Raw genomic sequence first — 21504 nt, 5'->3', positions numbered from 1 at the left:
CCAGACTGAAAACAATGGGAACCTTCTTTGGTAACACCTCCGAGGCTTATACAATTTGCAAGCCATAACGGATGCTGAGACTAAGGAAGATGAGGGAATTTTACAATTTATAATTCACGTCCCATCTGCTCAGCGGGGTAAAGTTTCAACGAGAATGGTTCCCTTCGTATTCCAATCAGAGTAAACATGTAAATCAAAAATAAATAACCATTTTTTCAATTTCGTTACAACACGAAACTACAGCCGCTTCATTATTCCAGTTCAATCAGAGAGTGCAGCAAGCACCTCTATCGGTTTCGAAACTTATTAGTCTCTCATCAGGAGGCACATATGCTGCTCTCTCTGACCCAACTAGGACAAACCCCGGCGGCCAGTCACGAATTGCAACGAACGAAATGGAAGGGATGTCCTAGCGGCAACTGCTATCAAAAAACTAAGTTTTCAATCTAATAGCACATAAACAACATCCAAAAATGTTATTCTACATCCTACCAGACTGAAAACAATGGGAACCTTTTCTGGTAAAACCTCCGAAGCCTCTACAATTTGCAAGACATAACGGATGGTGAGACTAAGGAAGATGACGGAATTTTACAATTTATAATTCACATCCCATCTACTCAGCGCGGTAAAGTTCCAATGAGTTTTTTGGAATTTTTTAAGCTTCTAATAATTTCATTTTGAATTGTGGGGCTTAAATAATAATTTATCTCACTTTTCTGCTTTAAAATAAGTTCTTTTAAAATAGGAACAAAATAAGTCTTTTAAAATAGTTAAACGAAAGACAAAAATAGATATACATAAATCTAATTTATAGATAAAGAATAGATTATTTTCGAAAATGCCAATTAGTCCAGAAAGCCACTGCGCATCCGCTAGGAAAAATATTCTAATTCGGATTTTTTGCACAATCTTACTCAAAAAAGACCCCTTTTAACAAATTTGCATGTTGCCAGGACCAAAAGTTGGTCAAAAATTTTTTAAACGTTTTTTTTTTTTTTTTCCTAAAATTATTTTTTTTTCATGGAACAAATTTTTTTATGTTTTTTGGATCATTCCAAACAGAAAAGGTCTTTAGTGACTTTTCTCTAAAGTTGATAGTTTTTGACATATAAGCGATTAAAAATTGAAAAATTGCGAAATCGGCCATTTTTAACCGTCAAAAACTATGTGAAAACTGAAAATTTGAATGTTGCCGAGGTAGGTAGATGTTCTTTAAACATCGATTAATGAAATCCCGAAGAGTTTTTTGCAATACAACATCAAAAACCCCTTTGCTTTTTAATTGCCAATCAAGCGTGCGCGACACTATTTTCCACCGTTGCATCTCGTATACATCCAAAAAAACGAAAAAAATTTTGTTCCATGCAAAAAAAATAATTTTAGGAAAAAAACAAAAAAAAAACGTTTAAAAAATTTTTGACCAACTTTTGGTCCTGGCAACATGCAAATTTGTTAAAAGGGGTCCTTTTTGAGTAAGATTGTGCAAAAAATCCGAATTAGAATATTTTTCCTCGCGGATGCGCAGTAGCTTTCTGGACTAAATATCCAAACAATAGGTACACACTTTTTCAAACATTTAAAAGTAAAGCGATTACAAAAATTGCAATTTGGCATTGTACAGCGGCCTCTAAGGCTAGCACTCCACTTGCGATTTATAGTCGCAGCGACAAAAAAATCGCTGTCACAGAAAATCTAGAGTCTAGAAAATGAGTCGTTGTTTTTAGAATTGCGAATTGAATGCTACAAGGGTGTGACATCAGCTTTTAGATGTTTTTTTAATCTAGGATAAAGAAGAAGTCAAGACGTCAATTATTAATACTTTATGCGAGAAATATAAAAATGATGTTGATGAAACCAAAGAGAACTTGCATAATGAAATTACCCATTTTGTAACGGTATGCCAAAATTTGAATATACATCATACAATTTATGAAAAATTTGATTCTTCCAGGATGTAAAAGAAACTTTTCCCAATATTTTAACTTTACTGCAAATTTATTTGACGACACCAATTTCTAATGCGTCAGGCGAGCGGCCTTTTTCGGCTTCAAAAAGAATAAAAATATATTTAAAGTCAAATTTGAGTCAAGAAAACCTAGACGCATTATCACTATTGTATATAGAAAATGAAGAACTGGAGAAACTGAATTGTGATAATATTATATGGCAGTTTGCGAATGCCAAGTCAAGAGAAAAAGTGATCTAATTTTTGTCTTTATGTTTTTTTAGTATGTTTTTTTGCTTGTCATAATGTGTTGTTTTGTGGAACTTTCTGTTTTTTATTTATGTTTTTTAAATGTATTTTTTGATTATTTTTTACGTTTGCTATTCTTCTTGCTTGTTTAAAAAAATATTTTATGGATTTTACAATAAACCTTTATAGTTAATGCATGTGTTTTCTTGTTAAAAAACTGACAACGAATAGCAATGAAGGGAGCCCCTAAACCTCCAGCGCCCAGGGCCCGAAGTTAGGTTAAACCGGTACTGTGTTTAAGTCTACAATGCTCTCAAATTAATAGAACTAATTTTTCCAATACATTATTTTCTGGATTTAATTTAACCATTCTTAAACATTAAATCAAAAATATTTTCAGTATTAATTGCACAAGAGCTCTGAAATTATTGAATTTTCCCCGAGTGACACTTTTAATTTATTATGTCAAAGTGTCACGAGAGCAAAAATTCTATATTAATTTCAGAGGTCGAGTGCAATTTGTTGCGATTATTTCATGAATAAAACTGTTCAAAACCAAAATTTTATTGTAATTGACTTATGTAAGTACTATTAAACACACAGTTTTTATAAATATTTGACGATTGAAAGTCATCATTTTTATAATTTTTAAAACAATAATTGTCATTAATGTCACTGAATGTATTTTTTCGTAGCAACGAAGGGCATCTGACGTAATATACTTAACGACGGGAGATTATCAAAAATTATCGATTTAATTCAGATTTCTGTAGCTTTCTATTGGTCAGAATCTCCTATGAATGAAATAATCGGCAAAATACTTTTTGATCAAAAACAGAGCTAGATCTTATTCTTTGATTATTTTATAAAATTATTTTATCCATTAAGTCTTTATATTATGTATAAGAGCGAAGTCTGGTCATTTAGGTGGTGACATTCCAAGATGTTAAGTTTTATTTTTAATTTAATAATGTGTTTGTTCTTTTCTAATAATAACTATTGACTTAATAGGCAATGCAATATAACTGTGTAATGCAATGCTTTATGATAGGGGAGTCCAAGCCGGAATTTTTGCAGTTACTCGAGCGCGTCAGGTTATTACATGGGGAGAAACCTTGTACCCTGAAAATGTACCTCTACCATATATTGGCTCTTAATGCAGGGGAGTTCGTTAGGGGAGGGCCGAAAAAAATCTCTCCTTAGAAAAACTCGAAATAGTCAGATTAAGATAAGGTAAGTTAAGTACATGTAAAACAGAGTATATTCAGTTCCAAAGTTTCACAAGAAAAAATAGAATATTTCGCGAAATGAATAGCAAATCGAAAAACTAAAAAATACGTACTCAATATTTTTCAAAAATCTATCGAATGATATCAAACACGACTTCCCACGGAGAGGGGTGGGCGGTAAATTTAATATTTTAAATACGAATTCCGCGATATTTCGCGATATGAATATCATATCGAAAAACTGAAAAATACACTTATTCAATATTTTTGAAAAATCTATCGAATGGCACTAAACACGACCCCCCACGGAGGTGCGGTGGGGGGTTTCTTTAAAATCTTAAATAGGAGCCTCCATTTTTATTGCAGATTTGGATTTCTTATGTAAAAATAATTGAATTTTATTTCAGATATTTTTTCAAATTATTGATATATGGCGCTATAATCTAAAAAAAACGATTGTTGGAAATGGAAAATTAAATTAAAAATGGACAAGTCCCCACTAAAACGGAAAACTTTACTTAACTTTTTTTGGTTTTATGACCTACTCTTCACAACCCAGTAGGTCCCCAAAGCTCTCGAGTGACTGCACATTTAGCATACTTTGCTCCCCTACCATTACATTTCGTTGTTTTATAATACTAGATACATTTATTTACATGAGTGACCGCAACAACAAAAAACTAATCTAGTCTACAATGCTCTTAAACAGTTATATATTTTCCAATACCATCACTGTTGTTTTAAATTTTAATGGCAAAGTTTTAGAACACGTAAAACAGTTGGGGTATAAATGCTTCCAAAAATATTTTTTTGCTTTACAATTAAAAGAAATCCTATTTCCTCTTTCTATGTATTGAGCACTACCATCCTTCAATGACTTTACGATCTGCTCCACTTTTTGCAATCCATCATCAGTTTTTCTACTCGTTCGATATATAAGGGTATGTAAACATATTAAAATATTATATCTCTACGGCATCCTTGGTCTTCCTACAGGCCTTCTTCTTTTTGTGGTCTCTTCTCACATTAACCTGATGGTACGCTCTCAATGTCTCTTCAGAACTTTTAAATGTGTGGCTTATTATCCGACATGACCAACGCCAAAGAAACGAGAGTAATAACCTGTGAATCAGTAGATCCACATCGGTCACATCGGTGGATCACATCGGATCATATAGAAAAAGAGGACTCAGCAAGGATAGAGGATAGCTGCAGTTAATAGAGCATTATACTCCCTATCATCATTATTAAGATCTAAGCTGCTGAAAGGAAAATCTAAATTAAGACTGCACATGTCAATTATGCGCCCAGTTGTTAAAAATATGCAAGCAAAACATGGACTTTATATTAACGGGAAATAAATAAGCTGCTGGTATTTGAACGGAAGGTTCTCAGAATGATATTTGTACCTCAAAGACACGAAGTGACAGGAGAGTGATGGAGACGACATAATGCTGAATTAGTGACTGTGTGTGGTACTGAAAACATAGTCAGACCTATCAAAGCTGACTGAATAAGATGGGAGGTCATGTGTTAAGGTCAGATGAAGACAGAGTGTTAAATATAATATTTTTTGAGAGACCAGATGGTAGAAAATCAGTAGGCCTCACCAGAAAACGAGGTAAGGATGATGTTGAAGCCGATTTATCTAGGATTGGCGTACAAAAATGGAAAATGGAAGCGTAAGATGGTAGAAGATGGAGGGCTATAGAGGATGCGGTGAAGACTCACCCAGAGATGTAAATACATTCAACAAAAAAAAGACCTATGGATCGGACCAAATCCCTGCGGTCAGCTGAAATATTGCAACGAAACATACATTTAATTGAAATATGGACTAAGAAATAAAAGATAAAGATCAAAGAAGCAAAATCAGTTTTTTTAGCAAACTGAATAAATAAAATGAATATCAATATATTCCACAATATATAATACAAAATTCAGTTAATCTCTTTATCTCATATGAGGGATTTATTATGGGTTAGTAGAAGCTGATCTGGTTATTTCTGAGCATTAAAATAACTCACAGCTACGAAGATTTATTCAACATAAACTATAAAATAAAACATAAAATGGGGGAATTTAATCAAAAATATAAGAACATGTTTAATGACTATTGAACCTATTAACTATAAAATAAATATATATAAGGTACTGTTAAGGCTTAAAAACCCTAACTTATCACATATGTATACAACTTAAACCTAGGAATATGGAAAATATGAATACAGGATACACCCGGATCGGTAAAATGTACCTACATTAAGCAAGAATCAGATATGTGTACCGTAACCCTACTATATCAATATTGTCAAATATGAGTTAAATAATTTATACCCTGAAGTGTGAGATACCTACTTCTTGTAAGTCTACCTGTGGGATTAACTAAGTACAATTAATATATAATACCTTGTAATTACTCTGTTAAATTTAATACCTTCGTATAGCGCTATGTTCCGGTGTACAACGAGGGTAACAGGAAGGACTTAGGCCTGAAAAAATTAGTAGGTATAGTCACAGTATAGCATAGATGGTATATATATGAAAAGAAAGATATTTAAGGGTACTGACTTTCTCTGTCCTTGCTTACGGTCTCGTGGATGGTGTTCCTGTGGTGGTGATTCTGGTTACTCTAAATGCTGGTTACAAGCTACTAGGTAATATGAGTGTTGGACAGCCACTAGTCCCCAAGGTGTGTCCTCGAGAAGTTGGCCTTAAGGACAGAAAATATACTGTCAGTACGGACAAGACAGGAGAAACACAAGAGGCCATAAGCCTAATATAGCTTCAAAGATATTTACCTGTGATGGTATGTGGCCACAAGAGAAGTTTGGTACGATGTCTTTCATCAAATGCCGACAATGGTTGGAAAGCGTGTCCCAAGCTGAGGTTATGTCACCAAAACTTTTCATCCGCTCACAAATATAACATTGCCTCACAAATCCGTCATTAGCACATGCCTTTCGACGATGGCTTATCGTAAAACCTTGCGATTTTATGGCGGATGAAAATGGGATATTGTAAAATTCCTAACACTTACAATAGCCCAGCACCGTCAAGACAAGAACCAAATTGACCAAGATGGACAGACTGGATCTCATCCGTCTTACCTCAATGTCATTCAATCCTCAAACGCACATCGAAGTACACCATGGTTGATTCAGTTACGTGACAAGAACCCATACAAAGATTGTGAGTCCGAAAAAGACAGCGATACACACATTTCTATGTTCTCAGATATTCCTTAAACAAATCAACAGAACAGAACCTTTTTGCCAACGAGGCAACTGTTTTTAAAAGAACTACCATAGGCGTAACCAGGGGGGTTTAAAGTTTTTAAATATCTTTCAGTTTAACATACCTGAATGAATTGTGAAGGTTTAAAAAAACCGTAACAATATCAGAAAGAAACATCGAATATCCTGATGCATAACAAGAACATTTCTACAAATGATACTGTAAAATGTCGTGGATTCCACCTTGACAAGAGGATAACATGGAGAGCACACATCTGGATGAAGAGGAAGCAATTATAAATGAAATTCAAAGAACACTACTGGTTACTCGGCCGTTAATCCACCGTATTTTTATCTAACAAAATGTTGGTGTATAAAGCAGTCATCCGGCCTATCTGGACATACGGGATTGAACTGTGGGGAACTGCAGCAGATACTTAAAAATACTACAGCGATTTTCATTTAACTTTGTTAAATGTGATGTGCCATCACAAATCCGCCGTGGATCATTCCAAATGCAGACATTTACCGGGCTTGAAGATCCAACCAGTAAAGAAAATTATCGTTAAATGCATTGATATGTAACATATTTTATTTTAAAACAAATAAAAAAAATATGCGAGAGGAAATCCTCAGACAAATCTTTGGAATTTATCACGACCCGAATACTAACCAATACCGACTGAGAACAAATGCCGAGGTCAAACAGATGTATAGAACTAGCGATGTTTTCCAATAGATTAAATCTCATCTAAGACGTTTTGGGCGGGCCATGTAGCCAGAATGAAGGACGGGAGGTGGACCCAAAAAATTACAGTGTGGAGACCAAGAGAAGACAGAAGAAGTAGAGGTAGACCACCTACACGATGGACAGACGACGTCAAAAGGATTGCTGGGAATTGGTTGCAGAACACCCCACAACACCGACAAAATTGGAAGAAATTAGGGGAGGCCTATGTTCAACTTTGGATGCAGAAGGCTGGATGATGAAGACGTTTTGGTCATGTTCATAGACTCCCTAATAGCCGCCTTACCAAGTTAATCTGGAAGGATGCCTCGCAGGAAGAAGCCCGAAGTTTCACAAATGTGATGGAAAGATAACATAGGGCCAGATTTAAAAACAATGACTCAACTCTCATGGACGACCGTTCCAAATAGAAGAGTGCAATCAGCCATGGCCCACCCGGGTTGTAGTGTTACGAGAAGAAAAAGAAGAAGAAGTCTTAGAAAAAACAGCAGCATTCAACGGTGAATTGCAGATGGTATTCGTTGACCTTCTAAAAGCCTTTGCTAGTGTTCCAGTCAACAACCTATGGAAAGCAATGAAAAATCACGGAGTATAAATACAGCTAAATCACTTTAGGAAGAAAATTTATTTAAACTAGAGTCAGACAAAACTACTTAGAACCATTTAAAGTCTATACAGGAATTCAAAACGAACGCTGCCTATCCCTAACCTTATTTAACTTTATCTATGAACCACTAAAAAAGTGGAATAAGAAATGTGGAGAGATAAGAGTAAAAATTGACGAATTTATAAATTTTATATAAGAATTTTATAAACAGATATTGTGAAAATTTACACATCCTGTTTGCTAGATTTGTTTTCTCTCGTATAGCTAACTTATTTAATAGTAGGGGAGGAAAGTATGATAAATTTGCAGTCACTCGAGCGTTATGGGGAAACGTTGAGTTGTGAAGAGTAGGTCCTGAAACCAAAAACAGTTAAGTTTTCCATTTTAGTGGGGACTTTCCATTTTTAATGAAATTTTCCATTTCCAACAATCGTTTTTACCGATTATAGCGCCATCTACCCATAATTCGAAAAAATGTCTCTAACAAAAGATGCTTATTTTTAGGTAAAGACTCCAAATCTCCAATAAAATTTGGGGGCTACTATTTAAGATTTTAAAATAACCCCCCATCACACCTCCGTGTGGGGTCGTGTTTGGTGCCATTCGATAGATTTTTCAAAAATACTGAATACGTGTATTTGACAGTTTTTCGATCTGATTTTCATTTCCGCGAAATATCGCGGGGTTCGTATTTAAAATTTTAAATTTACCCACCACCCCTCTCCGTGGGGGTCGTGATTGGTACCATCCGATAGATTTTTGAAATATATTGAACACGTATTTTTTAGTTTTTCGATCTGACTTCCATTACGCAAAATATTCGCTTTTGTTTTGCGAAATTTTGTGACTCACCCATTTCCATACGCCCCGCTCAAATCGTAGATTTTTGAAATATACACTCTTTTGCATATACTTAACTCACCTTATCTTAATTTGACGATTTCGAGTTTTTCTAAGGATATATATTTTTTTCGGGCTCCCTTAACGAACTCCCCTGTATTAAGAACCAATATATGGTAGAGGTACATTTACAGGGTACAAGGTTTCTCCCAATATGATAATCTGACGCGCTCGAGTAACTGCAAAAATCCCCGCTTGGGCTCCCCTACCATAAGCCTTTACTCTCTTTTCTCCAATTCTATACCTATTTCTGAGCTAGTAAGAAAGATCCAAATAACCATCCCCACATCGCTTCCGATTCTGAGTAACGGAGCCTTCGTAACACAATGTGTGCCACATGGTCAACCTTTTTTTTTTTTTTTTTTGAAAAATGGCTTTGGCAGAGCCAATTAGCCAGCATGGTCAACCTGACAGAACCTTTAACAAACATATCGCAGAACACAAAAAAGGGCTTTTTATAATAGAAAAACAAATTCCACGTAAGCACTTCACCTTCTAGATAATAATCATTGTTCTAATGAACAGTTTCAATGAACCTTTGAACAAATTCAAAATAAAAGCCTTAAGTGATCTGTATTAGAATACAGATATAATTCTGAATGACCAACTTGAGGAAAACGGCTCCCCATTCCTCAACATATTCAGCTGGAGACTTTACTTTAAAGTGAAGACGTATAGTAGAAACACGTCGCTTAAGAAAGGCACTATACGAAAACAGCTGTCGTGACAGTTAGTTATTATACAGTTTGTGGAAGCATTGAAAACATAAGTTTTCAAAGTTTAATTGTTAGATAAATAATTAGATATGGCAGTAATCAAACTAAAATTGCTAAATATATATAACAACTAATAGACAAGGCGAAAACGGCGGGTTCGTTGGAAAAAAAATCCCATGACATTTTTTTGCATAATCACATTCGTGAGACATCCCAGAATAAGGTTCAAGAAGTCGCCCACGTGAAAAGTGGTCCAATTAAAAAAAAAATTTAAATCAAATTGCAAAAATCGATATTTTCGGCCCGGGCAACTATTTTTAAGATTTATTGGACTATTCTGGACAAATAAGATCTCTTCCAATTTTTCTCTAAAGTTGATCGTTTTCGAGTTATAAGCAATAATTTAAAATTGAAAAAAAAACGAAAAACGGCGATTTTCAAGGCTTAATAACTTGGTAAAAATTTATTATGAAAGTCAGAAAGTGACTAAATCAAAGATTAAAGCCACCTTTACAAGATCCTGAAGAAATTTTTGTCAATATTTTATTACTAAGCTTTTATTTATAGTAAGCCTGTTATTTATTTAAAGTAAGTAATAAAAATGAGCGCCATGCACGTAGTAGGCTGCGTCAATCGTGAGTGCGAGAGAGATGCCATTCTGGCAGTCAATGGTGCATCCTTACTCACACTTACTGCTCATTGTTAATAATTAAAAATAGCTTAGTAATAAATTAATGACACAAATTTGTTTATTTTTGCAATTTGATTAAAAAAAAATTGTTAAAAAAAATTTGGACCACTTTTCGTGTGGCCGACTTCTTGAACCTCATACTGGGGTGTCTCACGAATGTGATGATGCAAAAAAATCTCATGGGGATATATTTTCCAACGAACCCGCCGTTTTCGTCTTGTCTATAATTATATGTACGTTATTTACTATTCATACTGCTATTTAATATTATTTTTGCCAAAACCGCACATAAAACTTGTTCATCACAATTTCAAGTTACGGGATTAACTGCCAGTTCCCTAACGGGATTATCAGGAATTTCCTGATATCCATGTGCTCAAAGTACCAAAGTCCGAAGTGGAAAATAGCTACATCCCTATTCAATTTCAAAATTACGTTGTATTAATATCTTAAGATGTCGCCACGGATACGCGATAATCTCCCGTTAAGTTTAAGTATCCTTTTAAGTATGCCGAGCATTTCGGGAGATTCCCTCTCTTTAATTATCTAATAAGTATGCCGGGATTTAACGTAATTAATTTGAAATATCATGTTTTCGAGTACACTTCACTGAGCATCTAAGATTTAATGCTTAAATAATTAGCGATAAATTTGCAACAGTAGGAATTAATTGAAATATACTTCAGTTTTTATTTATTTTCTTCCAGCAGATGGCTTAACAACGCGGTTATATAGCCTTATTATTAAAAAAAATGTAATTCAATTTTACATCAATCATTGTAAACAGGACAATATATACACCGATGCATTAACAATCCTGTAATACTAGTAGCTATGTATAATAGTATAATATATACGTCAAGAAAATCTAAGAAACACCAATATTGTTCCATTTTTTTTGTTATTACTCCATTCACTCACGGTAAAATATAGTCACACCTCCAAATTTTAAAGAACCGCTTGGATTGACATGAAATTTAACCTTCACATAGCTAACAGGTCAAAGAAAAAAAGTGATATCGTGTCGATGTGTAATTTTAGCCTGGGGGTGAGTTTCACCCCTTTTCGGGTTCGAGACACGTAATTTAACCCGCGTTCAGCCTTCTTGGGAAAAATATACGTTCAAAATAAGTCCGGAAATAGATAAACTAACTAATTCTAAGCAACTTTTGTTCTACAGCGTTTTTCACTAAGTTAATATTTTCGAGGTAGTTGCGAGAGAATATTATGTTCATTTTTCAACAAAAAAAAAACACAGTTTTAGACAATAACTCAAAAACTAAATAATTTATCAAAAAAACCTACTTAGCAAAAATCTAGTTTATCCAAAAGGAAAAAAATATAAAACAGATTCATGTTCCTTAAATTCAGTTTATTCACTTCCGGACTTATTTTGAACGTATAGTTTTTCACCCCCGAGAAGGGGTAAAACAACAAGGGGGCCCCAAGGGCAAAAGCACACATCGGCAAATATTCGTACGATTAATTGCTTCAAATTGTAAAGAAACAGGGCTTCAATTTTTTACAAGTTAGTTTTTATTTTACAATTTTAAAAATCCACAAGGAAAAAGTTTTCCTGTAGTTGGCTGTATACCATGTAATACAAAAAAATAGTAAAATCCTTTATAAAAGGTATATATTTAAAATCCCTAAAAAGGGCTACATCACAATCACCTGACTAGTTTTCGATTGGTTTACCAATCATCATCAGTGCTTACCTAAAATGAATATAACCTGGTAAAATAATGCAAAGATTTTGAAATTTTGACTACGGTTAAGAAATGTTGTAGGATATACTCACGTGAAATTTACATGCTAACTACCAAGATATAATTTTACAAAAATATGAGGGCCAAAGCCCTGTAAAAGTAATCCGTCAAGGAAACATTGGTTGAAAATGCTATCTTAAGCATGGATGTTTAAAGTATTTTACTAATATGCCCCAGGTAACATCTGAGCACTAGTTTGACTTGTTCACATGGTGAAAGTAGGGCAGCAAGTGACAATGAAATGGATAAAGACTTCCGATCGATGACATGACAGAAATGACAGTTCCACAGGAAGTTGAAAAATTAACCTCTCATGTTTAAAGACTATGATGTACAGCTAATTAAAATAAGAAATGATATAACAACACTCCATTGTGAAAAATAATCATTTAAAATTCAGTAAAGTAGATGTTGTAGTTAAAAATGTATTCACGTATAATGTCAGTGGAGGTGGTTAGGCAAATCACATTACATAAATGTTATACCTAAAATGTTAGAACTATAGTCAGTAATGAAATCTTGTCAAGAGACCTAAGATTTAAAAAAGTAATTTTGTGTCGATTTAAAGTTATCGAATATATTTAACTTATTGGTAGCTGTTGAAATTTGTGTAAGTTTAAAAAAGAGGTCACAATGGGGGTGAGAAAGTGTAAAAATGTCTTAAATAACCTAGGGGATGTATCATTAAGAAAGCCCAAGCTCAAACTTAGGCGACTAATTCCCAAAGACCTCGCAGGCTGCCCGGATCCCTAACGCCGTCCGCACATGGGGCGACGCTCGAACTACTCGACTCGATTCCAGTCACGTAGGTCTCTCTCCGCCAGTAAAGTTGCTTCGTTGTGGCATTGAGCTCCGTACACGGAGCGTTTAGGATTGCAAATCTCCTCGTCTTGTACGACTCTCGTCGCTTGCGATCCGTAGTGCACGAGAAAGTTCGAGTGAGACGCACGTTTCCAGTTATATAGGTAGTTTATTTTATTTGTTTTCTTCGATTTTTGTTGTTTTTTTGCGCTGAATGAAATTTTACTTTTATTTAAAGATCGGTGCATGTTATGTTCGTTGATTGTAGTACTACCTACTAACTTTGTGGAAATATATTGTTTGTAATATAAAATTCTGAAAACATTGAACTTATAATTCAGGTGTTTAATATAAAATTCGTTGGGGAAGTAGAAAAATGTCCTCAGTATAATGCTCATTATATTAAAATTATAATAAAAATGTAACAATACCGTACTTTTACTGATGAGCGAGACTGGTCTTGGTCTTGGTCTTGCAGCAAGACCAAGACCAAGACCAAGACCTCCTTTTAGCTGCAAGACCAAGACCAAGACCAAGCTTGCAAGAACAAGACCAAGACCAAGACCTAACCTTGCAAGACTATGCAAGACCAAGACCAACCTGCAAGACTCTTGCACTTTTTTGAGAAATTGGTTTTTTATTAGTTAACTTTATTTTTTTAGTTCAATAATATATACTGACATTGTAATAAACCTTAAAGAATATCGAATTTTTAAAATACATAATATTTTAAGCTAAAAATCAACAATTTTGATATACATATACTTTGATCGGTAGTAAAACAGATTAAGGGTAATTGGTTTTAACATTCCTCTTCTAACTTTTCTAGCGTTATCTTATAATTTTACAACAGTAATTACAGGGTATTTAGCGTAAGCAGGCCACTCAAATAACAAAAAAAGCAATCGAACGTCAAAAAAAGGGGAGCACAATCGAATTAAAAAAAAATGCTCTGTATTAGACTGTCGTATAAGAACATATTTTATGAAAAGAATACTGATGACGTCGTTTCTGTAGTACTCAAAAATGACATTTAAAAAACCGTATATGTAGAAACAGAAATAAAATTATTCCTATGACAGTTCAACAGTTTCCAGTATAATAGATTTTCCGCCATATTTGTTTCTAATTGGAACTTAAAAGCTAAAAATAATGAAATTTTTTTGAGTGATACTGGATTATTCGGAAAATGATTTTCTTTAATTTTTCTATTTTCAGTTATTCTCTATTATGAACAGTTTCCGAGATATCGAGTTTTGTCACACTATACAGCCGCCCTGTATATGCAGAATGTTTACTAAGTATGTGTACAAACTTTATAGGTTAAACGTTCATATGAACTGAAAATAATTTTTCCACCTACCTCTACCGAAAGTATACTTTTCCGGACCTGATTGTAGGGAGCAAAGTTGTACTTTTCCTCCCTAGGGAGGAAAAGTAAAAGTGACGTCATGGTATTTTATTCATGAAATATAACTTATTGACGCCCTGTACAATATCTATTTTCTATTACGTAAGTATCTATACATTTTAACGTTTATTTACAAACACCCTGTATTTTGCAGAATGGTAAAAATCAGTAAATTGTTATTTTGATTAACAATATTTACATTAATAATTTGACTTATATCTGACAGTTGACAGTTAAATTGTGCCTACTTGTTAGTTTTAGTTTTAATAAATTTTGTTGGTTAGTTACATAAATAAATTAAGTAAAAATGTAAAAAAAAACTTGTTATTAATTTGAGGAAGGTGGAAAAACCATATGTAGGTATAACATGGGAGTAAAGTGCCTTTTCCTCCCTTGAATGATTACTGACCTCCGCTACGCGTCGGGCAGTAAACTTCATTCTCGGGAAGAAAAGTAGCACTTTCCTCCCTTATTATACAAATAGCTATTTATTTAGTCTATGTCATATTATGTATAAGTTTTTAGTTTGTGAAAACTGTCATTATAGATAGCAGTGTGTGAAGGATATAAAGTGTGCGTGAAATAACAATGTATTTTAAATGGGACTTACTATTTCGCACTGTTTTTAACTTTCGCGTTGTCATGGCGACAATCCTTAACTTTCGCGTTGTCATGGTGATGACAATATGAGCAATGAATTACAACAAAAGTTTTAACAGTTTTGTGGTTTGAAAGTAGTTAGAATTTTTAAATGTCAAAGTTCTAAAAATTGTAGAATAGAAATGAATTCCAGTGACGAAGAGTTACAGCTTTTTTTATTTGTTTATCGTAGATAAAATATTGTATGGAACTGTGCGTGAAGTACTTTTTGCGAACTTACGCGATTTATAGCACTCGCTCCGTTGTCGCTCGTGCTCTAAAAATCTCGTGCTTTCACAAAAAGCATACTTCACGAATTGTTTCATAAATAACTATTTTTTAATGAGAAATCAGTGTTCACGTTCGATACATCATTTCAATAGGAATTTTACATCTGATTAAAATTGAATGTTTTTTAATTTTTTCTTCACATAAAAAACACAGTTTTGCTTTTGCTTTGTATATAAGTATGTATAATTAAATAAAGCGCGTATTTCCTCCAAATAAAATAAAATGTAACTAATACCTTTTTCTTTTTTCTTCTTTTTTTTTCTTTGATATCATATGCTATTGAATTTCTAAAAAGCAGGTTGTGTCTCAATTCAACTTAAAATTAAAATTTGAAAATAAACCATTATATTTGAAATATCTTTTTAATGAAATAATAATAATTAGGTGAATATAAAATGTTAAAATTGGTATCCGTTTGAAACTATATTCTACATTCTTTTAAAATTTTAAAGCAAAAAATATAGTTTCATTCTTCACATCTTTATTTATTTCAATGTACATTTTATTCGAAATTGTTTGGTTCAAATTATTACTACCAAAAAAGCAAGACCGGCAAGACTCTTGCAGCAAGACCAAGACCAAGAACAAGACCGGCTAGTGCAAGACCAAGACCAAGACCAAGACTGCCTTTTGGCTGCAAGACCAAGACCAAGACCAAGCTTGCAAGAACAAGACCAAGACCAAGACTAGCCTGGTCTTGGTCTTGTTCTTGTTTTGCTCATCACTACGTACTTTTGATAGATCGAAATAGTCATTTTGGTTGATATATAAAAAATGCGTTCTTCCTAGTTGGAAGATGTGAGCAAACTGAATCGACAAGTGTGCGGAGAGCAATCGCGCTTGTGCCGCAGGGTTCGTACAAGACGAGCAAGACGCGTGAACTTCGAGACGTGTCTTCGATCGACCCATGTGCGGACGGCCTTAACCTTTAACTACCCGCACATCAAGTTATGACATAACTACACGCGTGGCGTACTTTATACGCCACAAGGAAATACACAATAACAGCGGATTTGTTTATTTTTTTTTTTGAAAAAATACATTTAGTTGTTTGTTATAAACTTTATTTGGCATCAGTGAATACTTGGAGTTCCTTCTCAGTAAGCCAATTGGGATTTATAACTGGAATTACAGAATAACTGGATTCCATGATAAATAAAATTGCTAATAGAAAATTTTCTGAAATGTGATTTTTTACGGGAGAAAAATTATTGTTTATACAAAAAAATATATTTTGTGCCATAATGACTAAAAAACAATTGAAATATGTACTTATATTATTACTTATATTAATATAATCGTGGCGCATATTGTGCACCACCGGAAACAACAAATAATAAACTGTAAATTACGATCTTCCCAGAACGCGCATTATAACGAAACTAAAACCAAATTGTAAAGCACATTCCACTGATAGGTTAGAGATATCAACAAGGTCAAAAATTAAATTTTTAAATATATTTGCAGTAGAATTCTTATATCTGGCGTAAAAAATATGCCAGCGCGTGTAGTTAAAGGTTAAGGGTTCAAAAACCAAAACCGTCATAGGATGATGACAGTAGGGGCTGGGAGGTGTGAAATGTCTGTGAGGAAATTATTGAGAAAGGAACATGAACGGGACCCAGAAAGAAAATTAGACTTTTGATTTGGTTTTACTATAGATGAGTGTTATGATACGTCGCAATTTTACTGAAACAACATTATTAAATGCAAGTAATATCCGTTGCAAGATAATTCGGATGGAATTCCCCACATTCAGAGACTGGGCCGATATCAAGCACAAAATGACTGTATTCCCTTAATGCTGTAACGAATAGTCACCCTTAGTCTTTCGTTACATTAGGTTCAATTTTAAATTCTATCCAAAGTTTAAAGGTACTTTACTAAATGATAAATCTGATTAAATCCGAATTATTTTGCAACGAATACTACTCATACAGCGTCGGCATTTTACGCAAATAGTAAGTACTGTGAATATGATTGAGGGTGGACGTTCACAAGCTGATGCTGCACGTCATTTTGATGTGTCTCTGAGAGAGAGTTCGCAACTATGGCGGAGAGTTGAAGAATTGGATAGTGTCGCTGAAATACCTCTTTCCAGATACCTCTGGTATCTGGAAGGATTGGTATTTGGTACGAGTAGCATGTCGAAATGTGGTTATAACTTTACGTGATCACGTGAACTCTATGGAAAATACCCCTTATAAAATACACACAACATTACTGTACATACGTGACCAAACTTTGAGGAGTAGATTACATGAAGCTGACCTGCCTGCCATACGTCCATAAAGGGTTCCAATGATCGTGGACTCAGATTAAGGTGGGCTCAGATATGTGCGGTGGGGCTTACAAGAATAAGTTTTGTGTTATTCACAGATAAAATTATGTTTTGTCTCTAGTTTGATTCACTAAGAGTGAGAGTTTGGAGAAGACATGCATGAGCTGCGACTCACCTGCCTCTTGGCAGTTTGAACAGTGAATTTAAGCGAAAAGCAATGTTTATTTAATGTAACATTTTTTTCCGTTTTCTGACAGTAGTAAAATATATTTTAAAATAAATAAATTGCATACATTATTCTTTTTGTGTCTATTAATTTTAAATTTTGAACTAAATTAATGCACTCTGTATAAATAATGATAAAACAAAATGATGATATCTAAGAGATGATCAATGATATTAAACAGAGAAGTCAAAATACAAATCAGAAAGAAGAACGAAAGGATGAAGGACGAAATTATGGAACTAATGCAAGAGCGAATGAAACATATATTATAACAACGTAATCAAGACAAATACAAACAGATACATAAAGAGATTCGTCAGAAAATTAGGAAAGTAAAAGAACGTTGGATGGATTCGATGGTTTCGTTGGTTTCGATAATTATTTTAGTAGCCATGGTTTATTTAAAATACTGAGACATCAATGTTATTGTGCTGCTGGTACGATAATCGAAAATCGAGCTCAAAAATGTCCAATAATAAATGTCGGAAAATTACAAATATTCAAAGAGAAAGAGACAGGATCTTTTGAACACTATTATGATTCAGTACTTCTTTTTATTTGGTGACAAGGCAATAACACTGTCTCAATTGTTACCAACTATGACAAACTGCAAACTATTAGTACGGTTAAGCGCTGGTCATCAGTAGTCAAAGAGAAAGTAGATGTGCAGCAGCCAAACATTACACGACCAGGCAGTAAGAAACTACAGGATTTCTGTTAGTAGTATGATATAACTAAACCCAAACCCAGACATCCAAAGTGACAGTTATCCTCCAACACCAAATTGTTCTATATGGTCCGCATAATGTTCAGAAAAAAGTCACATTATTTTGAGAGTCGGGTTTGGGGGGAGAAATCGGTAAATTCGTAGTTTTTTAAGTATTTCGTCAATAATTCTAAAACTAGGCAGTTTAGCATGAACAACTTTCTATACAAAAATATTCTACATAAAATTTGAAATAAAAAAGGCCCTATGCATAATTTTTCTAAAATGAACGGTTCCAAAGTTACGGAGATAGTATATTATAGTTGGTCCAAAAAAAAAGGCCTAACCCAGACATCCAAAGTAAAAGTTTTCCTCTAACAAAAAATTGTTCTATATGGTCCACATATTGTTCAGTAAAAAGTTAAACCAATTTGAGCGTCTGGTTTGGGCGGGAGATGGGGGAGAAATCGGTAAATTAGTAGTTGTTTTAGGTTTTTCGTCAATATTGCTAAAACTAGGCTTTAGCCTAAATTAGGTTCTACACTCAAATTTTCTACATAAAATTTAAAACAAAAAAGGTCCAATACATAATTGTTATAAAATCAACGGTTCCAGAGTTACGGAGGGTGAAAACTGGAGATTTTCGATACTTTTTATATTTTTTGGGCAATTTATAATATTATTACTGATGAAAGAAACTTTTTTGTAAACAAAATTTGCTATTTCCGTGGCCGACGGTATGTTAGTGATAAGCCCTTGAAGAAACGTTAACCTCACCACCCAAAATCATCATCAATTGTCCAAATAATATAAAAAGTATCGAAAAGCTCCACTTTCACCCTCCGTAACTCTGGAACCGTTGATTTTATAACAATTATGTATAGGACCTTTTTTGTTTTAAATTTTAGGTAGAACATTTTTGTATAGAACATTGCCTACGCTAAAGCATAATTTTAGAACTATTGACGAAAAATGTAAAAAAACTACTAATTTACTGACTTCTCTCCCATCTCCTCCTTAAACCGAACGCTCAAAATGATGTAACTTTTTACTGAACAATATGTGGACCATATAGAACAATTTGGTGTTGGAGAAAAACTTTTACTTTGGATGTCTGAGTTAGGCGTTTTTTTTTTGGACCAATTACACTATACTACCTCCGTAACTTTGGAACCGTTCATTTTAGAAGGATTATGCATAGGACCTTTTTTATTTGAAATTTATTGTAAAATATTTTTATAGAAGGTGGTTCATAATAAACGGCATAGTTTTAGAAATATTGACGAAAAGCGTAAAAAATTACGAATTTACCGATTTCTCCCCCTCCCCCCCAAACCCGACGCTCAAAATGGTGTGACTTTTTTCTGAACATTATGTGGACCATATAGAACAATTTGGTATTGGAGAATAACTTTCACTTTGGATGTCTGGGTTATGCCATTATTTGGATCAATTTTATCATACTATAGAGGTAAAAAATGGTGGTGGGTGCTATTTACAAACATGATCAACATGACTGTTTTCAATGTCTGAAAACTGTTTCCATTAACAAATGATAATCCAATCTCATTGTCAGAGTTGTGTAACAAAAAAAGGAACTTCTGTTGGAGTGAATGTGAAGAGAGGGATAAACTCCAACAGAAGTAGAAAAAGAAACAACTTAATGTCAGCTAATGTAACAAAAATGAAGAAAGGGTGAGGTAAGGGAAACACTAAAGAAAACTGAAGTACTTGTAGGGGGAGGATAATTATTGTTAAAGTTGAGGAAAGGAAGTAAAAGGGGTATAAATAGAAGTATGAAGAGACAGAGGCAAACTAAATGGAGTGGCTAGCAAGAGATGCAAGAGAACAACTTGACACTCAAGGATGGATACGGCTCGTTCGCGTGCCTGTCGAAAAACAGTAGCTCATAGTAGATAATGATGACTAAAAAGGGTAAATATTAAGATAAGAATAATGTACTGAAAATGTATAAAGATGAATAAGTGCTAAAAGAGAACCAATTAAATAAACTAACAAATCATGGGCGCCAGGAAAATGGTCTTCGATCACTTTCCCAGGTATCTTACACTGTGATGTCAAATATTTAATAAATAAGTATATGAAAATAATATAAAGGAAATAAGAATAAATGATATACAAAAAGAATCAACATTTATTAAAAATAACTACTAGATTTTTAACAATCTCTGAGTTAAACCAATGCATATAATGTGACTCTAACATGCCAAAAATTATCATTAAACATGATATATCATATAACAACAGTCCTGTTATATGTATCGCTCCCTTAGTATTAAAAGGGCACATCTCGAAAATCGTTACTTTTGGGAAAACGAGATTAAAGATTAAGCAACTTCATCGTTTTCATTTACTCACCTATAACATTTTTATTTGAAAAGATAGATAAATAAAAATCTAGGTATACAATTTACAGTATTTGTACTCTATAATGGATAATCGAAATATTACAACAAAAAATAATCTAATTAAAAAAAAACCTTTCAAAAAAATGTCTCCCAAGATAGGCCCCTCTCCCACTAAATTTCTTTAAATTTTGAAGGCATCTTACGAATTAAGCCTTTTAATGATTAAATATACATTATTTTTTAAGTTACAAATCTAAATATGGCTGTGTAATAATAATGTTTAACTACTTTCAATGATAAAAGTGCCTCTTGTAAAGGAATTAATAAAACATTAAATCGTAAAAGATTAACAAAAAATAACTTTATTCTCAAAAACCAAAAAGTAATAGGCATGTAGCATACAAATCCAATAACAAAAACTATAACACTCTTTTTGGGACAGTCATATAAAAAAAAACAAGAATTGTCTTAACGTTTATAATGTAACACAAAACTAAAATAGTTCTCACAAAAAATTACTGAATTTACTAGACAAATAAATTAACAAATTTTCTCAACATAAAATCATTCTTCTTTAAAATCGTCTCTCACCATAGCCTTTAAAATCGTCTTCATTCTCTGGTAATTTATTTAACACAGTCAAAGTAAAGTTGTAGCTATTCAATTTGGATTTATAATAAAACGATG

Source organism: Diabrotica virgifera, chromosome 7 (genome assembly GCF_917563875.1).
Source record: "Diabrotica virgifera virgifera chromosome 7, PGI_DIABVI_V3a".
NCBI lineage: Eukaryota > Metazoa > Arthropoda > Insecta > Coleoptera > Chrysomelidae > Diabrotica > Diabrotica virgifera.
Note: the sequence above shows the minus strand (reverse complement) of the source record.